Here is a 26,394-nt window from a genome sequence, read left to right as displayed (position 1 = left end):
AGGAGTAAATATGCCTTGTATGGCGGATGAAAGTTCGGTAATTCATGAAAAATACTCACAACTCATTAAAAACATTTGTCAAATCCGTGATGCATCTATCGTGTTCAGAACATGGAAAGTCACGTTGAGTGAAACAATTTAAATAAAATTTCTAGTGGATAAAACACACTCAAAGAGGATTTTTCTGTGCAATATGCCTCATTTTCTAAACTGGAGTTAAGAAAATGCTGTGAAATAAAATTAAATGCTTCTTGGTGTTAATATGCCTGTCACAGTAGGTGAAAGTTCAGTAATCCACATGCAAACAACTCAGTAGTGAATATGTGTTGAATCCGTGATGCATGTAGCATATATGGAACACGGAATTACACGGTGAGGGAATCTCTGTCAATTAGATTTCTGTTGGATAGTACACGATGTAAGACAGTTTTTCTGTGAAAACTGCCTGTTTTTCAAAACTGGCATTAGAAAAAAGCTGTGAACTCAGAGTAAATAATTCTAAGTGTTAATATTCCTTGAATGGTGAATGAAAGCTCGGTAATCCACATGCTCACAAATGAGTAATAACTGTTTGTCGAATCCATGATGCATGTAATGTGTTCGGAGCACAGAATGTCACGGTCAGGAAAACTATGTTAATTACATGTCTATCGGGTAGAACTCGATAAAAGAGCATTTTCTGCAAAATATGCCTCACTTCCGTAACTGGCTTCTGGAAAAGACTGTGAAATCAGGGTAAATGTTTCTTGGTGTAAATATGCCCTGTATGATGTTGAAAGTTTGGTAATCCACATGTTCTCACCTCAGTAATGAATGTTTGTCGTATCCCTGATGCATGTAACAGGTTCGGAATGTGGAATATCACGGTGAGGAAACTATGTAAATTAAATGTCGATTGGGTAGAACTCGCTCCAAGAGAATTTTCCTGTGAAATCTTCCTCAATTTCAAAACTGGTGTTAGTAAATACTGGGAAATAAGAGTAACCTTTCTTCGGTGTTAATATGCCCATTTTGATGATGAATGTTCATCAATCCTCGTGCTCACAACTCAGTAATGAATGTTTTTTCGAATCCATGATGCATGTAACGTGTTCGGAACACAGAATATCATGGTGAGGAGACTATGTAAACTACAGGTCTAGTGGGTACAAGACACTCAAAGAGTATTTTACTGAGCAATCTGCCTCATTTTTAAACTGCCGTTAGAAAAATGCTGCAAAATCAGAGTAAATGCTCTAGGTGCACATATGCCTTAAATGGTGAATGAAATTTAGGTAATCCACATGCTCACAACTCATTAAAGAATGATTGTCGAATCAATGGTTCATGTAGCATGTTCAAAGCACGGAATGTCACGGTGAGTGAAACAATTTAAATAAAATGTCTAGTGGGTCAACTCACTCAAAGAAGATTTTTCTGCGCAATATGCCTCATTTTCTATACTGGAGTGAGGAAAAAGCTGCGAAATAAGAGTAAATGCTTCTAGGTGTTAATATGCCTTGTATGGTGGATGAGAGTTGGGTAATCCACACGTTCACAGCTCAGTAATATAAGTTTTACCATTCTGTGATGAAATTAATGTGTTTGGAAGACGGAATGACATGGTCAAATAAGCTATGTAAATTACATATCTGTCAGATAGAACTCGCTAAATGACCATTTTTATGTGAAATATGCCTCATATCAGAAACTGGCTTAAGGAAAAGCAGCGAAATTTGTGTAAATTCTTCTAGGTGACAATAGGACTTTTATGGTGAATGAAAATTCGATAATCCACATGCTCACAACTCATTAAAGAATGTCGAATCCATCATGCATGTAGCGTGTTCGTGACACAGTATTTCATGGTGAGGGAAACTATGTAAATTAAAATTCTATTTGGTAGGACTCACAGCAAGAGTATTTTACTGTGATAATTTCATGATTTTTAAAACTGGCTTTAGGAATAAGCTGAGAAATCAGTGTAAATATTTCTAGGTATGAAGAGGCCATGCATGTTGGATGAAAATCGGTAATCCACATGTTCACAACTCAGTAAGTAATGTTTGTCAAATCCGTCATGCATGTAGTGTGCTCGGAACATGGAATATCATGGTGAGGGAAACTATGTAAATTAAAATACTATTTGAACGTTGTCACCTCAAGAGAATTTTTCTATGAAATCATGATTTTTGAAACTGGCGTTAGGAAATTTCTGCGAAACCTGGTAAAAATTTCTAGGTATAAATATGCCTAGCATGGTGGATGAAACATCGCAATACACATACTCACATCTCAGTAATGAATGCTTGTGAAATCCTTGATGCTTGTAGAATGTTCGGAACATGGAATGTCACGGTGAGGGAAATTATTTAAATTACATTTCTATTGGGTAGAACTCGCTCCAAGAGCATTTGTCTGTGAAATCTCCCTCATTTTTGAAACTGTCATTAGGAAAAACCTGTGAACTCGGAGTAAATGTTTCTTGGTGTAAATATGCCTTGTATGGTGTGGAAAGTTTGTTAATCCACATGTTCTCACCTCTGTAATGCATGTTTGTCGTATCCGTGATGCATGTAACGTGTTCGGAACATGTAATTTCACGCTGAGTTATCTATGTATATTACATGTCGATTGGGTAGAACTCGCTCCAAGGGAATTTTTCTGTGATATCTACCTCATTTTCGAAACTGGTGTTAGGAAAAAGTTGGCAAATCAGAGAAAAATTTTCTAGGTGTAACTCTGCCATGTATGGGGATGAAAGTTCAGTAATCCACATGCTCACAACTCAGTCATGAATGTTTTTTCGAATCCGTGTTGCATGTAGCGTGTTCGTAACACGGAGTGTCACGGTGAAGGAAGAAATGTATATTACATGTCTATTGGTTAGAACTCACTCTAAGAGAATTTTTTTGAGAAAACTGCCTGATTTTGGAATCTGGTGTTATGAATAACCTGCGAACAGGTTATAAATATATCTAGGAGTAAATATGCCTTGTATGGCGGATGAAAGTTCGGTAATTCATGAAAAATACTCACAACTCATTAAAAACATTTGTCAAATCCGTGATGCATCTATCGGGTTCAGAACATGGAAAGTCACGTTGAGTGAAACAATTTAAATAAAATTTCTAGTGGATAAAACATACTCAAAGAGGATTTTTCTGTGCAATATGCCTCATTTTCTAAACTGGAGTTAAGAAAATGCTGTGAAATAAAATTAAATGCTTCTCGGTGTTAATATGCCTGTCACAGTAGGTGAAAGTTCAGTAATCCACATGCAAACAACTCAGTAGTGAATATGTGTTGAATCCGTGATGCATGTAGCATATATGGAACACGGAATTACACGGTGAGGGAATCTCTGTCAATTAGATTTCTGTTGGATAGTACTCGATGTAAGACAGTTTTTCTGTGAAAACTGCCTGTTTTTCAAACCTGGCATTAGAAAAAAGCTGTGAACTCAGAGTAAATAATTCTAAGTGTTAATATTCCTTGAATGGTGAATGAAAGCTCGGTAATCCACATGCTCACAAATGAGTAATAACTGTTTGTCGAATCCATGATGCATGTAATGTGTTCGGAGCACAGAATGTCACGGTCAGGTAAACTATGTTAATTACATGTCTATCGGGTAGAACTCGATAAAAGAGCATTTTCTGCAAAGTATGCCTCACTTCCGTAACTGGCTTCTGGAAAAGACTGTGAAATCAGGGTAAATGTTTCTTGGTGTAAATATGCCCTGTATGATGTTGAAAGTTTGGTAATCCACATGTTCTCACCTCAGTAATGAATGTTTGTCGTATCCCTGATGCATGTAACAGGTTCGGAATGTGGAATATCACGGTGAGGAAACTATGTAAATTAAATGTCGATTGGGTAGAACTCGCTCCAAGAGAATTTTCCTGTGAAATCTTCCTCAATTTCAAAACTGGTGTTAGGAAATACTGGGAAATAAGAGTAACCTTTCTTCGGTGTTAATATGCCCATTTTGGTGATGAATGTTCATCAATCCTCGTGCTCACAACTCAGTAATGAATGTTTTTTCGAATCCATGATGCATGTAACGTGTTCGGAACACAGAATATCATGGTGAGGAGACTATGTAAACTACAGGTCTAGTGGGTACAAGACACTCAAAGAGTATTTTACTGAGCAATCTGCCTCATTTTTAAACTGCCGTTAGGAAAATGCTGCAAAATCAGAGTAAATGCTCTAGGTGCACATATGCCTTAAATGGTGAATGAAATTTAGGTAATCCACATGCTCACAACTCATTAAAGAATGATTGTCGAATCCATGATTCATGTAGCATGTTCAGAGCACGGAATGTCACGGTGAGTGAAACAATTTAAATAAAATGTCTAGTGGGTCAACTCACTCAAAGAAGATTTTTCTGCGCAATATGCCTCATTTTCTATACTGGAGTGAGGAAAAAGCTGCGAAATAAGAGTAAATGCTTCTAGGTGTTAATATGCCTTGTATGGTGGATGAGAGTTGGGTAATCCACACGTTCACAGCTCAGTAATATAAGTTTTACCATTCTGTGATGAAATTAATGTGTTTGGAAGACGGAATGACATGGTCAAATAAGCTATGTAAATTACATATCTGTCAGTTAGAACTCGCTAAATGACCATTTTTATGTGAAATATGCCTCATATCAGAAGCTGGCTTAAGGAAAAGCAGCGAAATCTGTGTAAATGCTTCTAGGTGACAATAGGACTTTTATGGTGAATGAAATTTCGATAATCCACATGCTCACAACTCATTAAAGAATGTCGAATCCATCATGCATGTAGAGTGTTCGTAACACAGTATTTCATGGTGAGGGAAACTATGTAAATTAAAACTCTATTTGGGAGGACTCACAGCAAGAGAATTTTTCTGTGATAATTTCATGATTTTTAAAACTGGCGTTAGGAAAAAGCTGAGAAATCTGTAAATATTTCTAGGTATGAAGAGGCCATGCATGGTGTATGAAAGCTCGGTAATCCACATGCTCACAAATGAGTAATAACTGTTTGTCGAATCCATGATGCATGTAATGTGTTCGGAGCACAGAATGTCACGGTCAGGTAAACTATGTTAATTACATGTCTATCGGGTAGAACTCGATAAAAGAGCATTTTCTGCAAAGTATGCCTCACTTCCGTAACTGGCTTCTGGAAAAGACTGTGAAATCAGGGTAAATGTTTCTTGGTGTAAATATGCCCTGTATGATGTTGAAAGTTTGGTAATCCACATGTTCTCACCTCAGTAATGAATGTTTGTCGTATCCCTGATGCATGTAACAGGTTCGGAATGTGGAATATCACGGTGAGGAAACTATGTAAATTAAATGTCGAGTGGGTAGAACTCGCTCCAAGAGAATTTTCCTGTGAAATCTTCCTCAATTTCAAAACTGGTGTTAGGAAATACTGGGAAATAAGAGTAACCTTTCTTCGGTGTTAATATGCCCATTTTGGTGATGAATGTTCATCAATCCTCGTGCTCACAACTCAGTAATGAATGTTTTTTCGAATCCATGATGCATGTAACGTGTTCGGAACACAGAATATCATGGTGAGGAGACTATGTAAACTACAGGTCTAGTGGGTACAAGACACTCAAAGAGTATTTTACTGAGCAATCTGCCTCATTTTTAAACTGCCGTTAGGAAAATGCTGCAAAATCAGAGTAAATGCTCTAGGTGCACATATGCCTTAAATGGTGAATGAAATTTAGGTAATCCACATGCTCACAACTCATTAAAGAATGATTGTCGAATCCATGATTCATGTAGCATGTTCAGAGCACGGAATGTCACGGTGAGTGAAACAATTTAAATAAAATGTCTAGTGGGTCAACTCACTCAAAGAAGATTTTTCTGCGCAATATGCCTCACTTTCTATACTGGAGTGAGGAGAAAGCTGCGAAATAAGAGTAAATGCTTCTAGGTGTTAATATGCCTTGTATGGTGGATGAGAGTTGGGTAATCCACACGTTCACAGCTCAGTAATATAAGTTTTACCATTCTGTGATGAAATTAATGTGTTTGGAAGACGGAATGACATGGTCAAATAAGCTATGTAAATTACATATCTGTCAGTTAGAACTCGCTAAATGACCATTTTTATGTGAAATATGCCTCATATCAGAAGCTGGCTTAAGGAAAAGCAGCGAAATCTGTGTAAATGCTTCTAGGTGACAATAGGACTTTTATGGTGAATGAAATTTCGATAATCCACATGCTCACAACTCATTAAAGAATGTCGAATCCATCATGCATGTAGAGTGTTCGTAACACAGTATTTCATGGTGAGGGAAACTATGTAAATTAAAACTCTATTTGGGAGGACTCACAGCAAGAGAATTTTTCTGTGATAATTTCATGATTTTTAAAACTGGCGTTAGGAAAAAGCTGAGAAATCTGTAAATATTTCTAGGTATGAAGAGGCCATGCATGGTGTATGAAAGATCGGTAATCCACATGCTCACAACTCAGTAAGTTATGTTTGTCAAATCCGTCATGCATGTAGTGTGCTCGGAACATGGAATATCATGGTGAGGGAAACTATGTAAATTAAAGTACTATTTGAACTGTGTCACCTCAAGAGAATTTTTCTATGAAATCATGATTTTTGAAACTGGCGTTAGGAAATTTCTGCGAAACCTGGTAAAAATTTCTAGGTATAAATATGCCTAGCATGGTGGATGAAACATCGCAATACACATACTCACATCTCAGTAATGAATGCTTGTGAAATCCTTGATGCTTGTAGAATGTTCGGAACATGGAATGTCACGGTGAGGGAAATTATTTAAATTACATTTCTATTGGGTAGAACTCGCTCCAAGAGCATTTGTCTGTGAAATCTCCCTCATTTTTGAAACTGTCATTAGGAAAAACCTGTGAACTCGGAGTAAATGTTTCTTGGTGTAAATATGCCTTGTATGGTGTGGAAAGTTTGTTAATCCACATGTTCTCACCTCTGTAATGCATGTTTGTCGTATCCGTGATGCATGTAACGTGTTCGGAACATGTAATTTCACGCTGAGTTATCTATGTATATTACATGTCGATTGGGTAGAACTCGCTCCAAGGGAATTTTTCTGTGATATCTACCTCATTTTCGAAACTGGTGTTAGGAAAAAGTTGGCAAATCAGAGAAAAATTTTCTAGGTGTAACTCTGCCATGTATGGGGATGAAAGTTCAGTAATCCACATGCTCACAACTCAGTCATGAATGTTTTTTCGAATCCGTGTTGCATGTAGCGTGTTCGTAACACGGAGTGTCACGGTGAAGGAAGAAATGTATATTACATGTCTATTGGTTAGAACTCACTCTAAGAGAATTTTTTTGAGAAAACTGCCTGATTTTGGAATCTGGTGTTATGAATAACCTGCGAACAGGTTATAAATATATCTAGGAGTAAATATGCCTTGTATGGCGGATGAAAGTTCGGTAATTCATGAAAAATACTCACAACTCATTAAAAACATTTGTCAAATCCGTGATGCATCTATCGGGTTCAGAACATGGAAAGTCACGTTGAGTGAAACAATTTAAATAAAATTTCTAGTGGATAAAACATACTCAAAGAGGATTTTTCTGTGCAATATGCCTCATTTTCTAAACTGGAGTTAAGAAAATGCTGTGAAATAAAATTAAATGCTTCTCGGTGTTAATATGCCTGTCACAGTAGGTGAAAGTTCAGTAATCCACATGCAAACAACTCAGTAGTGAATATGTGTTGAATCCGTGATGCATGTAGCATATATGGAACACGGAATTACACGGTGAGGGAATCTCTGTCAATTAGATTTCTGTTGGATAGTACTCGATGTAAGACAGTTTTTCTGTGAAAACTGCCTGTTTTTCAAACCTGGCATTAGAAAAAAGCTGTGAACTCAGAGTAAATAATTCTAAGTGTTAATATTCCTTGAATGGTGAATGAAAGCTCGGTAATCCACATGCTCACAAATGAGTAATAACTGTTTGTCGAATCCATGATGCATGTAATGTGTTCGGAGCACAGAATGTCATGGTCAGGTAAACTATGTTAATTACATGTCTATCGGGTAGAACTCGATAAAAGAGCATTTTCTGCAAAGTATGCCTCACTTCCGTAACTGGCTTCTGGAAAAGACTGTGAAATCAGGGTAAATGTTTCTTGGTGTAAATATGCCCTGTATGATGTTGAAAGTTTGGTAATCCACATGTTCTCACCTCAGTAATGAATGTTTGTCGTATCCCTGATGCATGTAACAGGTTCGGAATGTGGAATATCACGGTGAGGAAACTATGTAAATTAAATGTCGATTGGGTAGAACTCGCTCCAAGAGAATTTTCCTGTGAAATCTTCCTCAATTTCAAAACTGGTGTTAGGAAATACTGGGAAATAAGAGTAACCTTTCTTCGGTGTTAATATGCCCATTTTGGTGATGAATGTTCATCAATCCTCGTGCTCACAACTCAGTAATGAATGTTTTTTCGAATCCATGATGCATGTAACGTGTTCGGAACACAGAATATCATGGTGAGGAGACTATGTAAACTACAGGTCTAGTGGGTACAAGACACTCAAAGAGTATTTTACTGAGCAATCTGCCTCATTTTTAAACTGCCGTTAGAAAAATGCTGCAAAATCAGAGTAAATGCTCTAGGTGCACATATGCCTTAAATGGTGAATGAAATTTAGGTAATCCACATGCTCACAACTCATTAAAGAATGATTGTCGAATCCATGATTCATGTAGCATGTTCAGAGCACGGAATGTCACGGTGAGTGAAACAATTTAAATAAAATGTCTAGTGGGTCAACTCACTCAAAGAAGATTTTTCTGCGCAATATGCCTCATTTTCTATACTGGAGTGAGGAAAAAGCTGCGAAATAAGAGTAAATGCTTCTAGGTGTTAATATGCCTTGTATGGTGGATGAGAGTTGGGTAATCCACACGTTCACAGCTCAGTAATATAAGTTTTACCATTCTGTGATGAAATTAATGTGTTTGGAAGACGGAATGACATGGTCAAATAAGCTATGTAAATTACATATCTGTCAGTTAGAACTCGCTAAATGACCATTTTTATGTGAAATATGCCTCATATCAGAAGCTGGCTTAAGGAAAAGCAGCGAAATCTGTGTAAATGCTTCTAGGTGACAATAGGACTTTTATGGTGAATGAAATTTCGATAATCCACATGCTCACAACTCATTAAAGAATGTCGAATCCATCATGCATGTAGAGTGTTCGTAACACAGTATTTCATGGTGAGGGAAACTATGTAAATTAAAACTCTATTTGGGAGGACTCACAGCAAGAGAATTTTTCTGTGATAATTTCATGATTTTTAAAACTGGCGTTAGGAAAAAGCTGAGAAATCTGTAAATATTTCTAGGTATGAAGAGGCCATGCATGGTGTATGAAAGCTCGGTAATCCACATGCTCACAAATGAGTAATAACTGTTTGTCGAATCCATGATGCATGTAATGTGTTCGGAGCACAGAATGTCACGGTCAGGTAAACTATGTTAATTACATGTCTATCGGGTAGAACTCGATAAAAGAGCATTTTCTGCAAAGTATGCCTCACTTCCGTAACTGGCTTCTGGAAAAGACTGTGAAATCAGGGTAAATGTTTCTTGGTGTAAATATGCCCTGTATGATGTTGAAAGTTTGGTAATCCACATGTTCTCACCTCAGTAATGAATGTTTGTCGTATCCCTGATGCATGTAACAGGTTCGGAATGTGGAATATCACGGTGAGGAAACTATGTAAATTAAATGTCGAGTGGGTAGAACTCGCTCCAAGAGAATTTTCCTGTGAAATCTTCCTCAATTTCAAAACTGGTGTTAGGAAATACTGGGAAATAAGAGTAACCTTTCTTCGGTGTTAATATGCCCATTTTGGTGATGAATGTTCATCAATCCTCGTGCTCACAACTCAGTAATGAATGTTTTTTCGAATCCATGATGCATGTAACGTGTTCGGAACACAGAATATCATGGTGAGGAGACTATGTAAACTACAGGTCTAGTGGGTACAAGACACTCAAAGAGTATTTTACTGAGCAATCTGCCTCATTTTTAAACTGCCGTTAGAAAAATGCTGCAAAATCAGAGTAAATGCTCTAGGTGCACATATGCCTTAAATGGTGAATGAAATTTAGGGAATCCACATGCTCACAACTCATTAAAGAATGATTGTCGAATCCATGATTCATGTAGCATGTTCAGAGCACGGAATGTCACGGTGAGTGAAACAATTTAAATAAAATGTCTAGTGGGTCAACTCACTCAAAGAAGATTTTTCTGCGCAATATGCCTCACTTTCTATACTGGAGTGAGGAGAAAGCTGCGAAATAAGAGTAAATGCTTCTAGGTGTTAATATGCCTTGTATGGTGGATGAGAGTTGGGTAATCCACACGTTCACAGCTCAGTAATATAAGTTTTACCATTCTGTGATGAAATTAATGTGTTTGGAAGACGGAATGACATGGTCAAATAAGCTATGTAAATTACATATCTGTCAGTTAGAACTCGCTAAATGACCATTTTTATGTGAAATATGCCTCATATCAGAAGCTGGCTTAAGGAAAAGCAGCGAAATCTGTGTAAATGCTTCTAGGTGACAATAGGACTTTTATGGTGAATGAAATTTCGATAATCCACATGCTCACAACTCATTAAAGAATGTCGAATCCATCATGCATGTAGAGTGTTCGTAACACAGTATTTCATGGTGAGGGAAACTATGTAAATTAAAACTCTATTTGGGAGGACTCACAGCAAGAGAATTTTTCTGTGATAATTTCATGATTTTTAAAACTGGCGTTAGGAAAAAGCTGAGAAATCTGTAAATATTTCTAGGTATGAAGAGGCCATGCATGGTGTATGAAAGCTCGGTAATCCACATGCTCACAAATGAGTAATAACTGTTTGTCGAATCCATGATGCATGTAATGTGTTCGGAGCACAGAATGTCACGGTCAGGTAAACTATGTTAATTACATGTCTATCGGGTAGAACTCGATAAAAGAGCATTTTCTGCAAAGTATGCCTCACTTCCGTAACTGGCTTCTGGAAAAGACTGTGAAATCAGGGTAAATGTTTCTTGGTGTAAATATGCCCTGTATGATGTTGAAAGTTTGGTAATCCACATGTTCTCACCTCAGTAATGAATGTTTGTCGTATCCCTGATGCATGTAACAGGTTCGGAATGTGGAATATCACGGTGAGGAAACTATGTAAATTAAATGTCGAGTGGGTAGAACTCGCTCCAAGAGAATTTTCCTGTGAAATCTTCCTCAATTTCAAAACTGGTGTTAGGAAATACTGGGAAATAAGAGTAACCTTTCTTCGGTGTTAATATGCCCATTTTGGTGATGAATGTTCATCAATCCTCGTGCTCACAACTCAGTAATGAATGTTTTTTCGAATCCATGATGCATGTAACGTGTTCGGAACACAGAATATCATGGTGAGGAGACTATGTAAACTACAGGTCTAGTGGGTACAAGACACTCAAAGAGTATTTTACTGAGCAATCTGCCTCATTTTTAAACTGCCGTTAGAAAAATGCTGCAAAATCAGAGTAAATGCTCTAGGTGCACATATGCCTTAAATGGTGAATGAAATTTAGGTAATCCACATGCTCACAACTCATTAAAGAATGATTGTCGAATCCATGATTCATGTAGCATGTTCAGAGCACGGAATGTCACGGTGAGTGAAACAATTTAAATAAAATGTCTAGTGGGTCAACTCACTCAAAGAAGATTTTTCTGCGCAATATGCCTCACTTTCTATACTGGAGTGAGGAGAAAGCTGCGAAATAAGAGTAAATGCTTCTAGGTGTTAATATGCCTTGTATGGTGGATGAGAGTTGGGTAATCCACACGTTCACAGCTCAGTAATATAAGTTTTACCATTCTGTGATGAAATTAATGTGTTTGGAAGACGGAATGACATGGTCAAATAAGCTATGTAAATTACATATCTGTCAGTTAGAACTCGCTAAATGACCATTTTTATGTGAAATATGCCTCATATCAGAAGCTGGCTTAAGGAAAAGCAGCGAAATCTGTGTAAATGCTTCTAGGTGACAATAGGACTTTTATGGTGAATGAAATTTCGATAATCCACATGCTCACAACTCATTAAAGAATGTCGAATCCATCATGCATGTAGAGTGTTCGTAACACAGTATTTCATGGTGAGGGAAACTATGTAAATTAAAACTCTATTTGGGAGGACTCACAGCAAGAGAATTTTTCTGTGATAATTTCATGATTTTTAAAACTGGCGTTAGGAAAAAGCTGAGAAATCTGTAAATATTTCTAGGTATGAAGAGGCCATGCATGGTGTATGAAAGATCGGTAATCCACATGCTCACAACTCAGTAAGTTATGTTTGTCAAATCCGTCATGCATGTAGTGTGCTCGGAACATGGAATATCATGGTAAGGGAAACTATGTAAATTAAAATACTATTTGAACGGTGTCACCTCAAGAGAATTTTTCTATGAAATCATGATTTTTGAAACTGGCGTTAGGAAATTTCTGCGAAACCTGGTAAAAATTTCTAGGTATAAATATGCCTAGCATGGTGGATGAAACATCGCAATACACATACTCACATCTCAGTAATGAATGCTTGTGAAATCCTTGATGCTTGTAGAATGTTCGGAACATGGAATGTCACGGTGAGGGAAATTATTTAAATTACATTTCTATTGGGTAGAACTCGCTCCAAGAGCATTTGTCTGTGAAATCTCCCTCATTTTTGAAACTGTCATTAGGAAAAACCTGTGAACTCGGAGTAAATGTTTCTTGGTGTAAATATGCCTTGTATGGTGTGGAAAGTTTGTTAATCCACATGTTCTCACCTCTGTAATGCATGTTTGTCGTATCCGTGATGCATGTAACGTGTTCGGAACATGTAATTTCACGCTGAGTTATCTATGTATATTACATGTCGATTGGGTAGAACTCGCTCCAAGGGAATTTTTCTGTGATATCTACCTCATTTTCGAAACTGGTGTTAGGAAAAAGTTGGCAAATCAGAGAAAAATTTTCTAGGTGTAACTCTGCCATGTATGGGGATGAAAGTTCAGTAATCCACATGCTCACAACTCAGTCATGAATGTTTTTTCGAATCCGTGTTGCATGTAGCGTGTTCGTAACACGGAGTGTCACGGTGAAGGAAGAAATGTATATTACATGTCTATTGGTTAGAACTCACTCTAAGAGAATTTTTTTGAGAAAACTGCCTGATTTTGGAATCTGGTGTTATGAATAACCTGCGAACAGGTTATAAATATATCTAGGAGTAAATATGCCTTGTATGGCGGATGAAAGTTCGGTAATTCATGAAAAATACTCACAACTCATTAAATACATTTGTCAAATCCGTGATGCATCTATCGGGTTCAGAACATGGAAAGTCACGTTGAGTGAAACAATTTAAATAAAATTTCTAGTGGATAAAACATACTCAAAGAGGATTTTTCTGTGCAATATGTCTCATTTTCTAAACTGGAGTTAAGAAAATGCTGTGAAATAAAATTAAATGCTTCTCGGTGTTAATATGCCTGTCACAGTAGGTGAAAGTTCAGTAATCCACATGCAAACAACTCAGTAGTGAATATGTGTTGAATCCGTGATGCATGTAGCATATATGGAACACGGAATTACACGGTGAGGGAATCTCTGTCAATTAGATTTCTGTTGGATAGTACTCGATGTAAGACAGTTTTTCTGTGAAAACTGCCTGTTTTTCAAACCTGGCATTAGAAAAAAGCTGTGAACTCAGAGTAAATAATTCTAAGTGTTAATATTCCTTGAATGGTGAATGAAAGCTCGGTAATCCACATGCTCACAAATGAGTAATAACTGTTTGTCGAATCCATGATGCATGTAATGTGTTCGGAGCACAGAATGTCACGGTCAGGTAAACTATGTTAATTACATGTCTATCAGGTAGAACTCGATAAAAGAGCATTTTCTGCAAAATATGCCTCACTTCCGTAACTGGCTTCTGGAAAAGACTGTGAAATCAGGGTAAATGTTTCTTGGTGTAAATATGCCCTGTATGGTGTTGAAAGTTTGGTAATCCACATGTTCTCACCTCAGTAATGGACGTTTTTCGTATGCCTGATGCATGTAACAGGTTCGGAATGCGGAATATCACGGTGAGTAAACTATGTAAATTAAATGTCGATTGGGTAGAACTCGCTCCAAGAGAATTTTCCTGTGAAATCTACCTCAATTTCAAAACTGGTGTTAGGAAATACTGGGAAATAAGAGTAAATTTTCTTCGGTGTTAATATGCCCATTTTGGTGATGAATGTTCATTAATCCTCGTGCTCACAACTCAGTAATGAATGTTTTTTCGAATCCATGATGCATGTAACATATTCGGAACACAGAATATCATGGTGAGGAGACTATGTAAACTACAGGTCTAGTGGGTACAAGACACTCAAAGAGTATTTTACTGAGCAATCTGCCTCATTTTTAAACTGCCGTTAGAAAAATGCTGCAAAATCAGAGTAAATGCTGTAGGTGCACATATGCCTTAAATGGTGAATGAAATTTAGGGAATCCACATGCTCACAACTCATTAAAGAATGATTGTCGAATCCATGATTCATGTAGCATGTTCAGAGCACGGAATGTCACGGTGAGTGAAACAATTTAAATAAAATGTCTAGTGGGTCAACTCACTCAAAGAAGATTTTTCTGCGCAATATGCCTCATTTTCTATACTGGAGTGAGGAAAAAGCTGCGAAATAAGAGTAAATGCTTCTAGGTGTTAATATGCCTTGTATGGTGGATGAGAGTTGGGTAATCCACACGTTCACAGCTCAGTAATATAAGTTTTACCATTCTGTGATGAAATTAATGTGTTTGGAAGACGGAATGACATGGTCAAATAAGCTATGTAAATTACATATCTGTCAGTTAGAACTCGCTAAATGACCATTTTTATGTGAAATATGCCTCATATCAGAAGCTGGCTTAAGGAAAAGCAGCGAAATCTGTGTAAATGCTTCTAGGTGACATTAGGACTTTTATGGTGAATGAAATTTCGATAATCCACATGCTCACAACTCATTAAAGAATGTCGAATCCATCATGCATGTAGAGTGTTCGTAACACAGTATTTCATGGTGAGGGAAACTATGTAAATTAAAACTCTATTTGGGAGGACTCACAGCAAGAGAATTTTTCTGTGATAATTTCATGATTTTTAAAACTGGCGTTAGGAAAAAGCTGAGAAATCTGTAAATATTTCTAGGTATGAAGAGGCCATGCATGGTGTATGAAAGATCGGTAATCCACATGCTAACAACTCAGTAAGTTATGTTTGTCAAATCCGTCATGCATGTAGTGTGCTCGGAACATGGAATATCATGGTGAGGGTAACTATGTAAATTAAAATACTATTTGAACGGTGTCGCCTCAAGAGAATTTTTCTATGAAATCATGATTTTTGAAACTGGCGTTAGGAAATTTCTGCGAAACCTGGTAAAAATTTCTAGGTATAAATATGCCTAGCATGGTGGATGAAACATCGCAATACACATACTCACATCTCAGTAATGAATGCTTGTGAAATCCTTGATGCTTGTAGAATGTTCGGAACATGGAATGTCACGGTGAGGGAAATTATTTAAATTACATTTCTATTGGGTAGAACTCACTCCAAGAGCATTTGTCTGTGAAATCTCCCTCATTTTTGAAACTGTCATTAGGAAAAACCTGTGAACTCGGAGTAAATGTTTCTTGGTGTAAATATGCCTTGTATGGTGTGGAAAGTTTGTTAATCCACATGTTCTCACCTCTGTAATGCATGTTTGTCGTATCCGTGATGCATGTAACGTGTTCGGAACATGTAATTTCACGCTGAGTTATCTATGTATATTACATGTCGATTGGGTAGAACTCGCTCCAAGGGAATTTTTCTGTGATATCTACCTCATTTTCGAAACTGGTGTTAGGAAAAAGTTGGCAAATCAGAGAAAAATTTTCTAGGTGTAACTCTGCCATGTATGGGGATGAAAGTTCAGTAATCCACATGCTCACAACTCAGTCATGAATGTTTTTTCGAATCCGTGTTGCATGTAGCGTGTTCGCAACACGGAGTGTCACGGTGAAGGAAGAAATGTATATTACATGTCTATTGGTTAGAACTCACTCTAAGAGAATTTTTTTGAGAAAACTGCCTGATTTTGGAATCTGGTGTTATGAATAACCTGCGAACAGGTTATAAATATATCTAGGAGTAAATATGCCTTGTATGGCGGATGAAAGTTCGGTAATTCATGAAAAATACTCACAACTCATTAAAAACATTTGTCAAATCCGTGATGCATCTATCGGGTTCAGAACATGGAAAGTCACGTTGAGTGAAACAATTTAAATAAAATTTCTAGTGGATAAAACATACTCAAAGAGGATTTTTCTGTGCAATATGTCTCATTTTCTAAACTGGAGTTAAGAAAATGCTGTGAAATAAAATTAAATGCTTCTCGGTGTTAATATGCTTGTCACAGTAGGTGAAAGTTCAGTAATCCACATGCAAACAACTCAGTAGTGAATATGTGTTGAATCCGTGATGCATGTAGCATATATGGAACACGGAATTACACGGTGAGGGAATCTCTGTCAATTAGATTTCTGTTGGATAGTACTCGATGTAAGACAGTTTTTCTGTGAAAACTGCCTGTTTTTCAAACCTGGCATTAGAAAAAAGCTGTGAACTCAGAGTAAATAATTCTAAGTGTTAATATTCCTTGAATGGTGAATGAAAGCTCGGTAATCCACATGCTCACAAATGAGTAATAACTGTTTGTCGAATCCATGATGCATGTAATGTGTTCGGAGCACAGAATGTCACGGTCAGGTAAACTATGTTAATTACATGTCTATCGGGTAGAACTCGATAAAAGAGCATTTTCTGCAAAGTATGCCTCACTTCCGTAACTGGCTTCTGGAAAAGACTGTGAAATCAGGGTAAATGTTTCTTGGTGTAAATATGCCCTGTATGATGTTGAAAGTTTGGTAATCCACATGTTCTCACCTCAGTAATGAATGTTTGTCGTATCCCTGATGCATGTAACAGGTTCGGAATGTGGAATATCACGGTGAGGAAACTATGTAAATTAAATGTCGATTGGGTAGAACTCGCTCCAAGAGAATTTTCCTGTGAAATCTTCCTCAATTTCAAAACTGGTGTTAGGAAATACTGGGAAATAAGAGTAACCTTTCTTTGGTGTTAATATGCCCATTTTGGTGATGAATGTTCATCAATCCTCGTGCTCACAACTCAGTAATGAATGTTTTTTCGAATCCATGATGCATGTAACGTGTTCGGAACACAGAATATCATGGTGAGGAGACTATGTAAACTACAGGTCTAGTGGGTACAAGACACTCAAAGAGTATTTTACTGAGCAATCTGCCTCATTTTTAAACTGCCGTTAGAAAAATGCTGCAAAATCAGAGTAAATGCTCTAGGTGCACATATGCCTTAAATGGTGAATGAAATTTAGGTAATCCACATGCTCACAACTCATTAAAGAATGATTGTCGAATCCATGATTCATGTAGCATGTTCAGAGCACGGAATGTCACGGTGAGTGAAACAATTTAAATAAAATGTCTAGTGGGTCAACTCACTCAAAGAAGATTTTTCTGCGCAATATGCCTCACTTTCTATACTGGAGTGAGGAAAAAGCTGCGAAATAAGAGTAAATGCTTCTAGGTGTTAATATGCCTTGTATGGTGGATGAGAGTTGGGTAATCCACACGTTCACAGCTCAGTAATATAAGTTTTACCATTCTGTGATGAAATTAATGTGTTTGGAAGACGGAATGACATGGTCAAATAAGCTATGTAAATTACATATCTGTCAGTTAGAACTCGCTAAATGACCATTTTTATGTGAAATATGCCTCATATCAGAAGCTGGCTTAAGGAAAAGCAGCGAAATCTGTGTAAATGCTTCTAGGTGACAATAGGACTTTTATGGTGAATGAAATTTCGATAATCCACATGCTCACAACTCATTAAAGAATGTCGAATCCATCATGCATGTAGAGTGTTCGTAACACAGTATTTCATGGTGAGGGAAACTATGTAAATTAAAACTCTATTTGGGAGGACTCACAGCAAGAGAATTTTTCTGTGATAATTTCATGATTTTTAAAACTGGCGTTAGGAAAAAGCTGAGAAATCTGTAAATATTTCTAGGTATGAAGAGGCCATGCATGGTGTATGAAAGATCGGTAATCCACATGCTCACAACTCAGTAAGTTATGTTTGTCAAATCCGTCATGCATGTAGTGTGCTCGGAACATGGAATATCATGGTGAGGGAAACTATGTAAATTAAAATACTATTTGAACGGTGTCACCTCAAGAGTATTTTTCTATGAAATCATGATTTTTGAAACTGGCGTTAGGAAATTTCTGCGAAACCTGGTAAAAATTTCTAGGTATAAATATGCCTAGCATGGTGGATGAAACATCGCAATACACATACTCACATCTCAGTAATGAATGCTTGTGAAATCCTTGATGCTTGTAGAATGTTCGGAACATGGAATGTCACGGTGAGGGAAATTATTTAAATTACATTTCTATTGGGTAGAACTCACTCCAAGAGCATTTGTCTGTGAAATCTCCCTCATTTTTGAAACTGTCATTAGGAAAAACCTGTGAACTCGGAGTAAATGTTTCTTGGTGTAAATATGCCTTGTATGGTGTGGAAAGTTTGTTAATCCACATGTTCTCACCTATGTAATGCATGTTTGTCGTATCCGTGATGCATGTAACGTGTTCGGAACATGTAATTTCACGCTGAGTTATCTATGTATATTACATGTCGATTGGGTAGAACTCGCTCCAAGGGAATTTTTCTGTGATATCTACCTCATTTTCGAAACTGGTGTTAGGAAAAAGTTGGCAAATCAGAGAAAAATTTTCTAGGTGTAACTCTGCCATGTATGGGGATGAAAGTTCAGTAATCCACATGCTCACAACTCAGTCATGAATGTTTTTTCGAATCCGTGTTGCATGTAGCGTGTTCGTAACACGGAGTGTCACGGTGAAGGAAGAAATGTATATTACATGTCTATTGGTTAGAACTCACTCTAAGAGAATTTTTTTGAGAAAACTGCCTGATTTTGGAATCTGGTGTTATGAATAACCTGCGAACAGGTTATAAATATATCTAGGAGTAAATATGCCTTGTATGGCGGATGAAAGTTCGGTAATTCATGAAAAATACTCACAACTCATTAAAAACATTTGTCAAATCCGTGATGCATCTATCGGGTTCAGAACATGGAAAGTCACGTTGAGTGAAACAATTTAAATAAAATTTCTAGTGGATAAAACATACTCAAAGAGGATTTTTCTGTGCAATATGTCTCATTTTCTAAACTGGAGTTAAGAAAATGCTGTGAAATAAAATTAAATGCTTCTCGGTGTTAATATGCCTGTCACAGTAGGTGAAAGTTCAGTAATCCACATGCAAACAACTCAGTAGTGAATATGTGTTGAATCCGTGATGCATGTAGCATATATGGAACACGGAATTACACGGTGAGGGAATCTCTGTCAATTAGATTTCTGTTGGATAGTACTCGATGTAAGACAGTTTTTCTGTGAAAACTGCCTGTTTTTCAAACCTGGCATTAGAAAAAAGCTGTGAACTCAGAGTAAATAATTCTAAGTGTTAATATTCCTTGAATGGTGAATGAAAGCTCGGTAATCCACATGCTCACAAATGAGTAATAACTGTTTGTCGAATCCATGATGCATGTAATGTGTTCGGAGCACAGAATGTCACGGTCAGGTAAACTATGTTAATTACATGTCTATCAGGTAGAACTCGATAAAAGAGCATTTTCTGCAAAATATGCCTCACTTCCGTAACTGGCTTCTGGAAAAGACTGTGAAATCAGGGTAAATGTTTCTTGGTGTAAATATGCCCTGTATGGTGTTGAAAGTTTGGTAATCCACATGTTCTCACCTCAGTAATGGACGTTTTTCGTATGCCTGATGCATGTAACAGGTTCGGAATGCGGAATATCACGGTGAGGAAACTATGTAAATTAAATGTCGATTGGGTAGAACTCGCTCCAAGAGAATTTTCCTGTGAAATCTACCTCAATTTCAAAACTGGTGTTAGGAAATACTGGGAAATAAGAGTAAATTTTCTTCGGTGTTAATATGCCCATTTTGGTGATGAATGTTCATTAATCCTCGTGCTCACAACTCAGTAATGAATGTTTTTTCGAATCCATGATGCATGTAACATGTTCGGAACACAGAATATCATGGTGAGGAGACTATGTAAACTACAGGTCTAGTGGGTACAAGACACTCAAAGAGTATTTTACTGAGCAATCTGCCTCATTTTTAAACTGCCGTTAGAAAAATGCTGCAAAATCAGAGTAAATGCTGTAGGTGCACATATGCCTTAAATGTTGAATGAAATTTAGGGAATCCACATGCTCACAACTCATTAAAGAATGATTGTCGAATCCATGATTCATGTAGCATGTTCAGAGCACGGAATGTCACGGTGAGTGAAACAATTTAAATAAAATGTCTAGTGGGTCAACTCACTCAAAGAAGATTTTTCTGCGCAATATGCCTCATTTTCTATACTGGAGTGAGGAAAAAGCTGCGAAATAAGAGTAAATGCTTCTAGGTGTTAATATGCCTTGTATGGTGGATGAGAGTTGGGTAATCCACACGTTCACAGCTCAGTAATATAAGTTTTACCATTCTGTGATGAAATTAATGTGTTTGGAAGACGGAATGACATGGTCAAATAAGCTATGTAAATTACATATCTGTCAGTTAGAACTCGCTAAATGACCATTTTTATGTGAAATATGCCTCATATCAGAAGCTGGCTTAAGGAAAAGCAGCGAAATCTGTGTAAATGCTTCTAGGTGACATTAGGACTTTTATGGTGAATGAAATTTCGATAATCCACATGCTCACAACTCATTAAAGAATGTCGAATCCATCATGCATGTAGAGTGTTCGTAACACAGTATTTCATGGTGAGGGAAACTATGTAAATTAAAACTCTATTTGGGAGGACTCACAGCAAGAGAATTTTTCTGTGATAATTTCATGATTTTTAAAACTGGCGTTAGGAAAAAGCTGAGAAATCTGTAAATATTTCTAGGTATGAAGAGGCCATGCATGGTGTATGAAAGATCGGTAATCCACATGCTCACAACTCAGTAAGTTATGTTTGTCAAATCCGTCATGCATGTAGTGTGCTCGGAACATGGAATATCATGGTGAGGGTAACTATGTAAATTAAAATACTATTTGAACGGTGTCGCCTCAAGAGAATTTTTCTATGAAATCATGATTTTTGAAACTGGCGTTAGGAAATTTCTGCGAAACCTGGTAAAAATTTCTAGGTATAAATATGCCTAGCATGGTGGATGAAACATCGCAATACACATACTCACATCTCAGTAATGAATGCTTGTGAAATCCTTGATGCTTGTAGAATGTTCGGAACATGGAATGTCACGGTGAGGGAAATTATTTAAATTACATTTCTATTGGGTAGAACTCACTCCAAGAGCATTTGTCTGTGAAATCTCCCTCATTTTTGAAACTGTCATTAGGAAAAACCTGTGAACTCGGAGTAAATGTTTCTTGGTGTAAATATGCCTTGTATGGTGTGGAAAGTTTGTTAATCCACATGTTCTCACCTCTGTAATGCATGTTTGTCGTATCCGTGATGCATGTAACGTGTTCGGAACATGTAATTTCACGCTGAGTTATCTATGTATATTACATGTCGATTGGGTAGAACTCGCTCCAAGGGAATTTTTCTGTGATATCTACCTCATTTTCGAAACTGGTGTTAGGAAAAAGTTGGCAAATCAGAGAAAAATTTTCTAGGTGTAACTCTGCCATGTATGGGGATGAAAGTTCAGTAATCCACATGCTCACAACTCAGTCATGAATGTTTTTTCGAATCCGTGTTGCATGTAGCGTGTTCGCAACACGGAGTGTCACGGTGAAGGAAGAAATGTATATTACATGTCTATTGGTTAGAACTCACTCTAAGAGAATTTTTTTGAGAAAACTGCCTGATTTTGGAATCTGGTGTTATGAATAACCTGCGAACAGGTTATAAATATATCTAGGAGTAAATATTCCTTGTATGGCGGATGAAAGTTCGGTAATTCATGAAAAATACTCACAACTCATTAAAAACATTTGTCAAATCCGTGATGCATCTATCGGGTTCAGAACATGGAAAGTCACGTTGAGTGAAACAATTTAAATAAAATTTCTAGTGGATAAAACATACTCAAAGAGGATTTTTCTGTGCAATATGCCTCATTTTCTAAACTGGAGTTAAGAAAATGCTGTGAAATAAAATTAAATGCTTCTCGGTGTTAATATGCCTGTCACAGTAGGTGAAAGTTCAGTAATCCACATGCAAACAACTCAGTAGTGAATATGTGTTGAATCCGTGATGCATGTAGCATATATGGAACACGGAATTACACGGTGAGGGAATCTCTGTCAATTAGATTTCTGTTGGATAGTACTCGATGTAAGACAGTTTTTCTGTGAAAACTGCCTGTTTTTCAAACCTGGCATTAGAAAAAAGCTGTGAACTCAGAGTAAATAATTCTAAGTGTTAATATTCCTTGAATGGTGAATGAAAGCTCGGTAATCCACATGCTCACAAATGAGTTATAACTGTTTGTCGAATCCATGATGCATGTAATGTGTTCGGAGCACAGAATGTCACGGTCAGGTAAACTATGTTAATTACATGTCTATCGGGTAGAACTCGATAAAAGAGCATTTTCTGCAAAGTATGCCTCACTTCCGTAACTGGCTTCTGGAAAAGACTGTGAAATCAGGGTAAATGTTTCTTGGTGTAAATATGCCCTGTATGATGTTGAAAGTTTGGTAATCCACATGTTCTCACCTCAGTAATGAATGTTTGTCGTATCCCTGATGAATGTAACAGGTTCGGAATGTGGAATATCACGGTGAGGAAACTATGTAAATTAAATGTCGATTGGGTAGAACTCGCTCCAAGAGAATTTTCCTGTGAAATCTTCCTCAATTTCAAAACTGGTGTTAGGAAATACTGGGAAATAAGAGTAACCTTTCTTCGGTGTTAATATGCCCATTTTGGTGATGAATGTTCATCAATCCTCGTGCTCACAACTCAGTAATGAATGTTTTTTCGAATCCATGATGCATGTAACGTGTTCGGAACACAGAATATCATGGTGAGGAGACTATGTAAACTACAGGTCTAGTGGGTACAAGACACTCAAAGAGTATTTTACTGAGCAATCTGCCTCATTTTTAAACTGCCGTTAGAAAAATGCTGCAAAATCAGAGTAAATGCTCTAGGTGCACATATGCCTTAAATGGTGAATGAAATTTAGGTAATCCACATGCTCACAACTCATTAAAGAATGATTGTCGAATCCATGATTCATGTAGCATGTTCAGAGCACGGAATGTCACGGTGAGTGAAACAATTTAAATAAAATGTCTAGTGGGTCAACTCACTCAAAGAAGATTTTTCTGCGCAATATGCCTCACTTTCTATACTGGAGTGAGGAGAAAGCTGCGAAATAAGAGTAAATGCTTCTAGGTGTTAATATGCCTTGTATGGTGGATGAGAGTTGGGTAATCCACACGTTCACAGCTCAGTAATATAAGTTTTACCATTCTGTGATGAAATTAATGTGTTTGGAAGACGGAATGACATGGTCAAATAAGCTATGTAAATTACATATCTGTCAGTTAGAACTCGCTAAATGACCATTTTTATGTGAAATATGCCTCATATCAGAAGCTGGCTTAAGGAAAAGCAGCGAAATCTGTGTAAATGCTTCTAGGTGACAATAGGACTTTTATGGTGAATGAAATTTCGATAATCCACATGCTCACAACTCATTAAAGAATGTCGAATCCATCATGCATGTAGAGTGTTCGTAACACAGTATTTCATGGTGAGGGAAACTATGTAAATTAAAACTCTATTTGGGAGGACTCACAGCAAGAGAATTTTTCTGTGATAATTTCATGATTTTTAAAACTGGCGTTAGGAAAAAGCTGAGAAATCTGTAAATATTTCTAGGTATGAAGAGGCCATGCATGGTGTATGAAAGATCGGTAATCCACATGCTCACAACTCAGTAAGTTATGTTTGTCAAATCCGTCATGCATGTAGTGTGCTCGGAACATGGAATATCATGGTGAGGGAAACTATGTAAATTAAAATACTATTTGAACGGTGTCACCTCAAGAGTATTTTTCTATGAAATCATGATTTTTGAAACTGGCGTTAGGAAATTTCTGCGAAACCTGGTAAAAATTTCTAGGTATAAATATGCCTAGCATGGTGGATGAAACATCGCAATACACATACTCACATCTCAGTAATGAATGCTTGTGAAATCCTTGATGTTTGTAGAATGTTCGGAACATGGAATGTCACGGTGAGGGAAATTATTTAAATTACATTTCTATTGGGTAGAACTCGCTCCAAGAGCATTTGTCTGTGAAATCTCCCTCATTTTTGAAACTGTCATTAGGAAAAACCTGTGAACTCGGAGTAAATGTTTCTTGGTGTAAATATGCCTTGTATGGTGTGGAAAGTTTGTTAATCCACATGTTCTCACCTCTGTAATGCATGTTTGTCGTATCCGTGATGCATGTAACGTGTTCGGAACATGTAATTTCACGCTGAGTTATCTATGTATATTACATGTCGATTGGGTAGAACTCGCTCCAAGGGAATTTTTCTGTGATATCTACCTCATTTTCGAAACTGGTGTTAGGAAAAAGTTGGCAAATCAGAGAAAAATTTTCTAGGTGTAACTCTGCCATGTATGGGGATGAAAGTTCAGTAATCCACATGCTCACAACTCAGTCATGAATGTTTTTTCGAATCCGTGTTGCATGTAGCGTGTTCGTAACACGGAGTGTCACGGTGAAGGAAGAAATGTATATTACATGTCTATTGGTTAGAACTCACTCTAAGAGAATTTTTTTGAGAAAACTGCCTGATTTTGGAATCTGGTGTTATGAATAACCTGCGAACAGGTTATAAATATATCTAGGAGTAAATATGCCTTGTATGGCGGATGAAAGTTCGGTAATTCATGAAAAATACTCACAACTCATTAAAAACATTTGTCAAATCCGTGATGCATCTATCTGGTTCAGAACATGGAAAGTCACGTTGAGTGAAACAATTTAAATAAAATTTCTAGTGGATAAAACATACTCAAAGAGGATTTTTCTGTGCAATATGCCTCATTTTCTAAACTGGAGTTAAGAAAATGCTGTGAAATAAAATTAAATGCTTCTCGGTGTTAATATGCCTGTCACAGTAGGTGAAAGTTCAGTAATCCACATGCAAACAACTCAGTAGTGAATATGTGTTGAATCCGTGATGCATGTAGCATATATGGAACACGGAATTACACGGTGAGGGAATCTCTGTCAATTAGATTTCTGTTGGATAGTACTCGATGTAAGACAGTTTTTCTGTGAAAACTGCCTGTTTTTCAAACCTGGCATTAGAAAAAAGCTGTGAACTCAGAGTAAATAATTCTAAGTGTTAATATTCCTTGAATGGTGAATGAAAGCTCGGTAATCCACATGCTCACAAATGAGTAATAACTGTTTGTCGAATCCATGATGCATGTAATGTGTTCGGAGCACAGAATGTCACGGTCAGGTAAACTATGTTAATTACATGTCTATCGGGTAGAACTCGATAAAAGAGCATTTTCTGCAAAATATGCCTCACTTCCGTAACTGGCTTCTGGAAAAGACTGTGAAATCAGGGTAAATGTTTCTTGGTGTAAATATGCCCTGTATGGTGTTGAAAGTTTGGTAATCCACATGTTCTCACCTCAGTAATGAATGTTTGTCGTATCCCTGATGAATGTAACAGGTTCGGAATGTGGAATATCACGGTGAGGAAACTATGTAAATTAAATGTCGATTGGGTAGAACTCGCTCCAAGAGAATTTTCCTGTGAAATCTTCCTCAATTTCAAAACTGGTGTTAGGAAATACTGGGAAATAAGAGTAACCTTTCTTCGGTGTTAATATGCCCATTTTGGTGATGAATGTTCATCAATCCTCGTGCTCACAACTCAGTAATGAATGTTTTTTCGAATCCATGATGCATGTAACGTGTTCGGAACACAGAATATCATGGTGAGGAGACTATGTAAACTACAGGTCTAGTGGGTACAAGACACTCAAAGAGTATTTTACTGAGCAATCTGCCTCATTTTTAAACTGCCGTTAGAAAAATGCTGCAAAATCAGAGTAAATGCTGTAGGTGCACATATGCCTTAAATGGTGAATGAA

This window comes from Camelus bactrianus, chromosome 13 (assembly GCF_048773025.1).
Source record: "Camelus bactrianus isolate YW-2024 breed Bactrian camel chromosome 13, ASM4877302v1, whole genome shotgun sequence".
Classification (NCBI taxonomy): domain Eukaryota; kingdom Metazoa; phylum Chordata; class Mammalia; order Artiodactyla; family Camelidae; genus Camelus; species Camelus bactrianus.
Note: the sequence above shows the minus strand (reverse complement) of the source record.